The following is a 12,179-nucleotide window of genomic DNA, read 5'->3' as shown; positions in this document are numbered from 1 at the left end:
AGCCAGCTGACCATGATACGACCTCTTGTCTCGCTCGGCATGACTCTCCCTATGCAGTACATCTGCTCCCTCTGATGATCCTCTGCTACCCGATCAGTTGCATATGTGACTGTCGCTCCTCTGATAGGAAGACGCAGTATACGGTACACATCCTCGAGTGTGACCGTCAGCTCTCCTACCGGAAGGTGAAAGGTGCAGGTGTCAGGATCCCATCTCTCCATTAGTGCCATCAGCATCGCGGGATGAAATCGAATGGCCGGCATAAGAATCATGTACCACAATCCTACTATCGATAAGGTGTCTCTCTCTGACTGAGTCAGTCGTGGAATCTGGTCTCGCAAAGTGCGAAGAATGTGTCCCGCTGTGTGCTCTCTCATGTACGGGAGACCCTGCAAAACGAAAACATGACCAAAATCAGTACTCAATCATCGAAATCGCAAATTCAAACTGTTGAACATTGAATGCTTGCCTTGTAACCCTCGCCAGGCCCTGATTGGGGACCATGGCGCCCTGATTGGGGACCATGGCGCCCTGTCAGGGACCATGGCGTCCTGAGGGGACCATGGCGCCCTGTCAGGGACCATGGTGCCCTGCAGGGACCATGGCGCCCCTGTTAGGGACCATGGCGCCCTGGGGGGACCAGGGCGCCCCAGGTGGACCTCGGTCGGCGTTCAAGGTCCGCATTCGATCACGGAAAAGTCAAACATGAGAGAAAACAAAAGTCAAACGTTCAGTCAACTCACCTCATCCAGTGGCTCGTCGTCGATCACGGCCTGGCGCAGGATCTCGATCCTCGTGGGACGCTCTGGTCGTCGTGAAGGCATGGTGGTGGCTAGGTGGGCTCTGCTGAATAGTATCCTGAAATCGACAAAGTGACGAATACAAGTGTCACTTTCGAAGTATATACTCTTGTTTCCTTATTCTTACTTCTCGAAACCCTAATTTTTCCCTATCATTCATTTTATCATAACTTAGGTTTGGGAGATGCGATTTTCAAGCCGTTTGTTGCGTTGGAATCGTATTTTCCTTCTCCTACTCTCGGAATGTTCCAAAAAGTGCTCTGATGAAGCCTATTTAGTGAACACCCCTCATCAACACTCTATTACACAATTTGTCGCAAGTAAACATGCTACCCTGTTTCACCTCCCTAAATAAGCAAGTCGAAACAGGGGGGCAATATAGCTACTCACAGATTTCATCACTTTCCCTAGTAAGCATTAGGTGATTTTGTGATCTAACGTTTGTTTTGTAGGGTGCGGTTCCTAACTGTGTACTGCAGATACCGCTGGGGGCTTCGTCCGATGACTTATGGATATATCCTTTTCAAATAATGTTTACTTTTCTGTACTTTAGCTTGCATATGCACGTAGTACTCATATGACCGCTAAAGTGGGGGCTAAATGTAGCGTCGTAAATTGTACGCACTCGCTAGGGTGGTACAATTTCGCACCTAGTTTAGCACCCGCCTTAGTGCATTTTGCATTCTGCATTGCATTTTCTCCTTAAGCACTTAATTGATCAAATTAATTAGGTCTAAGGTCTTATTTCATCATTCTCTACATCATAAAGTTGGGCCCTTTCACTAAAGCGCGTCCTTCGCATTTCATTCCTCCAATACATCACTTAATCAAAAACCCTAATTAAGTCCTATTTCGAACTTGGGGGCTTGGTTTTGGGGTCTAAACATCTCGAAATCACCTGTAACTTCGGGATTCTCTCTAAAATCATCATATCCGACGGCCCTGAAAATTTGGTGAAAAGTTGTCGGGACCATGGCGCCCATGCAACATGGTCCCGGACATTTTTCCCAAAATTTTGGGAGCACGATCCAATCATAAAATAAAGCTTAACCCCAAGAAATTGGCAGGATATTCAATCTCTAGGTCGGCCAAAATACGAATTTACGACCTAGGGTTTCATACATAAAAGCTCTCTTTCCTCATTTGAAGGGATCCGATTTTTGTTTCCAGGAACTTCAGATGCAACGAAAGAGAAGATCTTTGAAGACTTCAACAACACTCAACATCATTCTATTAAGCATTTATCAAATTCATTCATTCATCCAATTAGGGCTTGGAAGACATTGAAGAACAATAGGAGATTACCGACTGAAGATTGGCTTGTACTCCTCCCTTGAGGGTTGGGTATGATTTCATATTGTTTTCATGTCCTTACATAAGCTTTGATATATCATTTGTTCATGCTTTAGATCACATTGCATCTTGATTTAGAGCATTTGCATTATCTTTTACAAGCAATTAGGGTTTACTTTCTAGGTTGCTCTAGTTTGCTTTCTTGCATTTTGGACCTTGCACACACACTAGGTCTGCACACACAATACATTTTACAAAACAACTTGGCTATTCGTGGAGGTGGAAATCACCGAAGCGGGGGTTTGACTAAGGCAAAACCCTATATAGCCGCCCTTCCCCCTTTTCAGATATTATTGCAGGTTTCGGGATTCGGACGACGCCGCGGGACACAGATCCGGAAAGAGGAGACAAAGACAGAACTCTGTGTGCAATTGCAGCTCAGAAGACCGGGATAGGGGCGCTGGGCGCCCTGGTCCTACCAGGACAGGGGCACTGGGCGCCCTGGTCCCTGGGACAGAGGCGCTGGGCGCCCTGGTCCTCCGGACAGACAGCTTTCCGACAGTTTCCAGACAGTGTTTCAGGGTGCAGAACAGTGGTTTCCGGTGCAGTTTTCAGGACAGTGGCGCCCGCGCCCCCGTCCTGAACATTTTCAGTCCGATTTCGACTCCGGGTACATATCTGCATTCTCATTTTATCCTTATATTTACAGCTGTTCATTGCTTAATCTCAATTCTGCAAATTGGTTACTAGTTCATACTTACACTTTGAGGTTAGGGTTTGAACTTGTATCATTTTAGCTTTCAATTTCAACAAGGGAATAGAAATCCTAATAGATATCCCGTGGCTCTCTCTTTCACCAAAAGAAGTAGCCAATTGTGCGATATCTCTAGGCTCTTTCGTATTCCGTAATGTGTGTCCAAAGTTAGGATTAGGGTACATTGTCCTAGTCTCGCTTTTTCCCCTACACAAAGCGCATCCAAGTTGTCTTGCCTCTATTCTAGGAACTTCACGAACCTGTGCAATGCTTGCTCAAATGGGGACCTATCACTGTCCAGCTTGTCCCATGTGAAGCCATGGGATAACTGTTTGGTGTGCACTGTGGTAGAGCCATCCTCAATCCACCACTGGAACTTATCTTCATCCAACCTATTGACCACTGTGACCTGCACAGAAATCAGATGCACAATGAGTCTCCTCAGAGACTCAGTGAGGTTCCTATATCAGCCATTAAAAACATCATCATTGTGAAATTTCTAAATCAACCATAGAATTTCAAGATAGAGAATAGACCAAAAAAGATTAGCTATACCCTTGCAGCTCTTAATATGACCTAGGACAACCTCCTCGTAAGAGATAAACAACATATCAAATTTAATACCCAATAGAGACCAGACTTCTTTTGCAAAGTGGCAGTCAAAGAACAAGTGAAATACAATTTCAGGTACTTGGCAAGTTTTACATAGGAAATAGACACCATCATTATATTTCAAGGGGAGTTTATTCAGAAGCAACTGCCAACCCAAAAATTTATTTTTAGGCTCTGAGTGACTAGTCCAAAACTTACCCAGCGACTTAGCCCAGTGATCTTCGTTCCAACCCAAGGTCCAGGTATGATTCAAATGTTCAATCACAAGATCAAAATTCACCAAAGTGTCATAAATTGTTTTAGCTTTGAGCCAGGGGAGGGGGGGAGCCATCAATCTAGTTGAAGGACAAAGGAGAGGACACAGACAGGGTAAGGGGGGAGATAAAGCCTCTCTTAGAACAGAGTAGGTTCGGAAATGGGAGGGGGGTAACTTGAAAGTATAGAAAATAACATCCCAAGAGATTAGGGTCCTGTTAGAGAAAATGTCCTCAAAGTTCCTAATGTCATAGTTAGACCATTTCAAAGCAGAGCAGCCTTGTACAGTAGCAAGCAACTTATCTTCGTACAATGTATTCCACCATATAGATCTATTTGCTACAATCCGACTCACTGAGATACAACATTCCGTATTAGTCAAGAATTGGCTGATAGCTTCCCATGCTTTCCATAATAATTTGAATACCTCAACAAATTTACCTGAGAGGAGGTCCTCGATTGGCAAGTTCTTCCATCTTTTAGCATACTTGGGGACAAACCTTTAAATATTATTTCTAATAAGGACCTTCCACGGTTCATCCCCTTCAAGAGCCCCATAGATCCAGTTTGCTGCAAGAGCAATGCCTTGACATTTAAGCTCCTCAAGGCCTATGCCTCCCCTCGATTTACTCATCACACACCAATCCCATTTAACAACATGGAATTTTTTGTTACCCTTGACATCATACCACATGAAATTTCTAATTTGCTTCATAATATGGCTAAATTGATAATTGCAAAAGAGCCATACTAGAGGAAAAATAACTATTGAAGGATGACAATATTTTCTGACATACTTGATATCTACCTACTAATGATAGGAAGTTCCTATTCCACTTGGTAAGCTTCTTATCTATCTTTCTCCTAACCCATTCCCACATCTCCTTTAAGTTGGGTGAGCCAAAAAATGGGATGCCAAGGTACCTAACAATTTGATTGGGCCCTTCCCACTTTATAGAAAACTTTGGAAACCATATCGGAGGCTCATTCTCCCAACTAAGCATGCAGGATTTGTGGAGAGCTATTTTACTACTCGAGGCTTGGCAGAAGATTTCAATATTTTTAAGTAATGCCCCCACATTCTCTTCTTCTAAAGACAACAACATTGTTGTATCATCTGCAGATTGTTGTAAAGACGTAAAATACTCTATATGACATAAATACTCTTTATTCATAAATAAACTCATAGATCAATTAAGAAGTCTATTTCATACATAATATAAAACAACTTTAATAAATTGATAAAACAATCATAGATATCAAGGAGTTAAATAAAATTTTCATATACAATGGAAGGTACACATTTCTCATTACATATCATTATACCATACTTAGGCTTTCTAATGCCTTAAGTATTATACAAACATAAAGAAAGTGAGATACATCCATCGATCTCCAATTTGAGTCGCTTCCTTTCAGTCCATCGAATGAAGACGAGAACAAGATTCAAACGCTTTTTCCGCCCAACCTTGAAGCTTACGCTTCCCCGAAATTCTTGGTCAATCAAGAATACCCGACTCTGCATGAATTGCTTTAACAAAATAATTTGAAAGACAAGAGGGAATTTGGTGCGTGCCTAGAATATACAAGCATTTTCATTTTTCTAATTCTTTTAATAAACAAGCATTATCAATGAAGGATATGGTAGAGAGCATAAATAAAAGAATTCCATCTATTTCAATGGTTTATTCAATTTGATTACTCGATCGAGTATAATGCCATGCATAGCAAAAATAAATAGTTTGGAAAAAGCAACTATTCTCTCTAAGATTCCATATTCGGCACTCGTCCCGAAAGGTAACTTTCCATACACAAGCCTATCTAGCTTTGTTCACATAAATCTAGAATAAATATATACAAAAGACAATCTTTCGCCTTTTCAATTCTAGCTTCCTATATCTCATAAGATAATAATATAATGTTTACGGAAGACAATCTTTCGTTGAATAGAAATAGAGAGAACCAATCTTTCGTTAAAACCAATCCTCTATGACAGGAAGCAATCTTTCATAGATAAACAAATATACATCTGAAAGAAAACAATCTTTCGCTTCTATCTTTCAAGCAATTTAAAGACAAGATTAAAATTTTAAGAACCTGTGTAACACATGTATGTATCTTACATATAAATTGAATAAAATGAGTACACATTCTTTTATTCAATTATCAAAATATTTAAATAGCGTAATCATTAACATGCATTCCATTTCTTATGGTTTAGAAATCTAAGTTTATATCGTCTGAGCTCTCTATCTTTCCATGTGTCTTGGTTCATTTACCTCTTTTCTCAAAAAAATCATATTTAGTTTAATACTAATATGTGACTTTAATGATTTAAAACTTAACTCACCGATTTCACTAATTTACCATAACAACAATCTAACATGATGAAAATTCATAAAGCGCATATCTACATGGCTTTTCAAATGAGAAACCTAATAATCATCTCTACTTTTCATGCAAGGATCAAATTCAGAATTGTAAGTCTTTTCTTCACTAATTCAAAATAAGCTTCAATATTTAATAATTCGTTATCCTATAATTTCATCTTCTTTGTGATTCAAATTTCAAGTTTTGTACGCACAATCACTCTATCCTCTTACTCTGTTTCTAGAGGTTTTGGTGGCCTAATTTATATGAATTTCACTTATGTTTTTCAACAATCATTTCGAATATCTTCCTTAAAACATTTATGTATAGAATATAAATTTATAATGAACGTATTTTGATGTCATTTGATAAAATTCTCATAATCATAAATCTAAAAACTATGACTCAAATTCTTTCATTTGATTATCGTCTCAGTCTAATCAAAATAGAACATTTTCTCTTTAGATCTCTACAACAAACTTTGTTAGAAAAGAGCCTACCTCCGACTGATATTGTCGTTGTATAAGATCTTTACTCAGTGCATTATTATCTTCTTTCTACTTCACCAAGTTCTCAAGAATGTCGTTGTTCCTCTGACGTGCCTGCTATTCTACCTTGTTCTGGTATTCGTCTCTTTCCTCTGAAATACAACACTAAATCTGAGATGATCATTATCGATCTTTTACGACTTGGTCGTAAACACATCTAAATCTCCACTATTTTTCTCTTCTATACTCCATTCTCTAATCCTTTCCTAATCTTTTTTTTCTCTATTATTTCTATTCTATCTTTTCTATTCTTCTCTTGTCGTTCTTGTTCTCTCCCTCTCTATCGACCCTTCACTACTATTTATATTAATCTTACCCTATGGGTTGCTATTCTCTTGGCTTTAACTTAGCCATAACAACGACACCACTGAAATCATTAAAGTTCTTATAGTTCTAAATGACTTAGAACTCTAATGGTTGCATACATGTTGACAAACTTGCATTTATGGTTCTAAATATCTAACAGATCTGCTTACCTATGTTCCACGTCTAAACCACTTCTCTGACTTAGCTAGAGTTTTAAATTAACAACAAAGCACGATATAACTGCAGATCTACCTACCTCATGGGGTTAAATGCCTTTGTTTCCATGTTTCTCCCTATCCATAGATCATCAACTTGCTGTTCACTATAGTCATGGGATGCCAGTCTACTGGTTTAATCGGCTTCTCTGCCATTTCACTGTGGTTCGAGGGGGGGGGTTGCCAAGTTGACTAGTATCAACATGCGAAGTTTATTAAATTAATATCTTATGCACATGTCGTTTCAAGACACTATCCTCCATATGAACCAATAGTGCCACATGAATTGGCAGTTGCAACGTGGTTGTAGTTTAAATAAAATGGAGGAATGGTCGGTGGTAATACTAACCCCTCCCTTTAAATAAGGAGGGTGGTCGATATTACTATCAACCTCCCTTGTTAACATTTTCTTGCATTAAACCACCACCATCCCTTTCGGTCGTTAGGGTTTCAATTGAGTCGCTTTCCAATGGTTATTATTATTTTAATTATATTCATATTTATATATATGTAAAACGCTAATATTAACATGTTCTTTAATAAACCGCCCCCATGATTATATACATAGATTTTCATAAAATAATTTAATTCCACCAATCTATTTACATATATATATTTAATTTCAAATAATTATGAATAGATATAAACAAAATTCATGAAGTAATTAAATTCCATAATAATTGAATATATATATAATAAGTATATAGATATATATGTATATGTTTGAATCAATTTCTCATATACATATATATGTTATACTATTATCCAACTACAAAAGTAAACTCATAAGTACAATATTTCATACATTTATACATATCTGAATAAAAAGAACATATAAACATAGGGTCAATATTCATATCTAACTCAAATTAGCAAAACAATCTTACTTTAAAATAAAACATAATATTTCACAATTACTCATGCAACTTGGATTTAATTCAATCATCACTCAAATCTTGCAATAAATGCTTATGTATAAATATTTAAATCAATCTTCTAGTCATTCCAAATTAAACAAACACTCAAATAAGGTTATTTAAATCATCCATATTTTCAAGATGCAAATTATAAATCCTAATGTGGTGTGTGAGAGATTCCATCTATTCTAATGAAATACCAGAGCTAAGACAACTCTACCTAAACCATGTTCTCGCCTTCATCTACGCTCACCAATTCCTGCATTCACTTGCACATAGTTGATTATTAGCAATGACAATCCTAATTTTGCAATAAAAATTATTACTGATCATTCAATTGTTTATAAATCATTTCAGTGCATTCGATCTCCTATCTTATTTCATTGATAATTCCAATTTCATTTCATTTGCAAAAAATAAACATTATTTTCCTAATTAAATAATTATGGAAAAATAGGGTTCGTGACAATTGCACATTCACCACCTCTTCTTCATTAGGGAGATTTATACCTCTGACTCTTGGTGTGAGATTATTACTCCTCAACAGATAGTGCAGAGCATTTGCGACAAGGACAAATAGAGCAGGAGCAAGTGGGCACCCCTGCCTAATAGATCTGGACAAAGGGAAGCAAATTGATCTAAGACCATTTACCTCCACCATGGCATTGGCATCATTTAGTAGGGTATTCACCGTCCTGCAAAATGACTCAGGAAAACCCAGACTCCTCAACATTTGGATTATAAACCCCCATTCAATCCTATCATAGGCTTTCTCAAAGTCAATTAGTAACATGGCCCCCTGCTGACCAATCTCCTTGGCCCAATCGAGCGATTCCCAACATGTAATCAGATTTTCTAGGATGAATCCCCCTTTAACAAAACTGGTATGTGTGGGGCTGACAATCTGAGGAAGAATATCTTCAATCCGGGTAGCAATAAATTTGGCAAGGATCTTATATGACACATTAAGCAATGTAATAGGTCTCCAGTTTTTTAGCAGTATTTTATCCCACTCCTTTGGAAGTAGTTTTATAAGCCCTTGGTTAATTTCTTTTCATAGAGTGCCAGTTTCAATAACTTCATTATAAAGACTGAGTAAATCCTTTGAGAGCCACTAACTATTCTTTTAATAGAACTCAACAGGAAAACCATCTGGACCTGGTTATCTATCATTACTTAAGGACTGTATAGCCTTCTCTATCTCCTCTTTGTACAATAGTCTACCAATCTTAGAACCATCCTCCTCATCCAACCTCTTAGGAACAAGTTTACTGATGAGGCACCTAGGCTTCTCTTGAACCTCACCCCCAGACTCAGCAATGAATAGGCCTTGGTAGAATTGAGTAAAACATTATAGAACATCCTTAGGGTCAGAGAACCTCCTATCTCCCTCCCATATGTATTGGATCTTCTCTTTAGCTTCCTTCATCCTGAGCATCTGAAAGAAAAACTTGGAACCCCTATCACCAACCAACCTCTAGCTAGTTAAGCCTGGCCCTAGTCCTCCATCCCTTTATCTTTTCATTTTTCATCCTCCTAAGTACTGCTTTAGTACCTATCAGATTTTGTGAAAGTTGCTCACTCTATGGGTTATTTTGGAGCTCAAATTCAGCCCTACATAGTTCCCTATGCCACTGTAGCTCAACTCTCCTTCTGTCTTTTGTAAGCTTATGCCCAACCGCTTGATATAGATTCCTCCAGCTCCTGACACATTAATTCCATTTATCCACACAAGAGACTAGGAAATTATTGTGCTTTGTAAACATCCTAATGTATCCAATAGAGCACCTGACATCTATATCCTCCAATAGTGTCACATTCAACAAGAAAGAACTGTTGGATTTTGGTGAGGATTCCATAGAGCCAACCAACCCAAGTGAGATAATTATGGGGTGATGTTCTGAAAGAGTGTATGGACTGACAACATATTTCTGACCACTAGCCTCTTTTTAGATTTCAAAAAAATCTTTATTATAATAGAATTTGTCTAATCTGCAATATACCCTCCTATTCAGCTGTTGGTAATTGCACCATGTGAACCAAATGGATTTGAGCTCCTCCTTCCTCCCTGCTATTGGATCCATAAGTCTTAGCCTGTGAACCATCCTCTCCTAGTCTAGTCTTTTAGCCCCTTTCCATTTAAATTTAGAACCCCCTTTCTTGTCCTGAGGATGCTCAATCATATTAAAATCACCCCCAAAAAACCATGGGATATATTCAAGAGAAGATAGCCAATTCCATAACTCCACCCTCTCCCTATAGTCATTTGGAGCATAAATTGAACAAATACCAAACTCACCTCCTCAACTTTGATGATCACCCATACTGCTCTTACAAAAGGAGATTTCCCCCACTTGATGACCTTATTGACCTATCTCGGACTAAGGAGGATTGCAGTACCCCCTTTTTCTTTAGAATGATTAGTATAGAAATACCTATCATCCCTCCAGATACATTTGAGACCAATCTCAAGAGTGAAAACAACCGACTTTAGTTCTTGAAGCATCAGGCAATCTACATCCTTATGCATGTTAAGAAATCTCTTAACAATGCATTTTCGGTCAGGGGCTTCCAAGCCCCTAATAATCCATGAGATGGCTTTAATCATTATTGAAAAATCTAATTGGATGAGTCTAGGGGGGGTTTAAACCCTTTAAAGCATTTAGGCCACTCCTATTTATTGCTAAGGTTACTAGCATCAAAGGCAACCACAGAGTTTGGTCTGCCCCTTTTCTTCCTGCTTTCAGATAGTTGTTCAAGACCCATTGATTCCTTTCTAATACTAGGTTCCTTGGGATTTTTGGGAGATCTTTTCCTCCTCATCTTAAGAGACTTGATATCAGAAAATTCCACCATTTTATTATTTGAGCCAAGCACAAAACTGAGGGTAGTCGAGAAGGTAATAATATCCTTACAAACCATAGTATTCTCACCCCTACAACCAACTCCCTGTCCTTCATCATTTGTGGAGTTGGAATTACCAGGGGTGGGGCCACCATCCTCACCAAGGTCACCAATCATAGACCTAGGAGTTTCCATGACAAGTTGCGGCCCCTCAGTGTCCACATAGGTGTCTAGAGAGGTTTTGATAGGTTTTAATATATTTCCATTTTCCATCCCTTGAGTATCACAATTGTTAGTATCACCACCCAGGGGTTCACCATTTACCCTTGTATCAGGCCCACAAGATTAATGGGTACCCTGGTCTATATTAGAAATCCTGCTGGAGATGGGGACCTCACCTATATCAAACCCAAATCCACCCTCAATGGAGTACCGGGGAGTAACAAAATCCAACTCAACCTTCTGTGAAGTAATAGCCGATTCCAACTGTTTCCTAGCAAGAACAAAATCCTTTTCAATTTTTCAAGAACGATTTGTTGTGCATTTTGTGTTCTCGATCTCATTAGGGGGTCCAAGGATTCATTCTCCTCAAATAGTGAAGAATGAGGGGGGTTTGCAACATCATTAGCCTCTTTGAGAGAATGTTTGTATTTCATAATACTCTCTGCTATGGAGGGGGCAAAATTTAGCCCTAAAGCATTGTCCACAACAGACATAATCTCAATACTAGGCTCAAAAAAAGAGGAGGGGACTGACCGATTGGGAGGACTCTGCGGGGGGTCAAGCTCGTATCAGAAACAGGGTTAGGAACATATGAGGGCATGGGTTGCTTGGGTGGACGGATGGGTTCATGAGAGGCTTTAGGCCAAGGAGCATGTTTAACAACTAATGGGAAATTCTTTTTAAAATGACCACCCTTTCTGTAGATAAAACATGCATTAATATCTCCAAGATATTACAACTAACATCTGAAAGAAAGTTCATCAACCCGAATCTCAAGGTCTTCAGGAAATTCAACTTCCGAGTTAAAGGCAATCAAATCTCTCGCATCCAAGTGTGGAAGGAGGGTTGAGGAAGAGTCAACCTTCAGAACTTTACCTAGAGGCTCAATCATTTTATCAACACAATTCCACAGAAATAGGGGAATATTTTTTATATTTACCCACCTCGGGTTGGATAGAGCCATGACTTCATCGTAACAAAATTATGGAGCCCACTGATAACTTTGAAACTAGCATTCCCAATACCCCAAAACTGCCTATCTA

Source organism: Cryptomeria japonica, chromosome 3, assembly GCF_030272615.1.
Source record: "Cryptomeria japonica chromosome 3, Sugi_1.0, whole genome shotgun sequence".
NCBI lineage: Eukaryota > Viridiplantae > Streptophyta > Pinopsida > Cupressales > Cupressaceae > Cryptomeria > Cryptomeria japonica.
Note: the sequence above shows the minus strand (reverse complement) of the source record.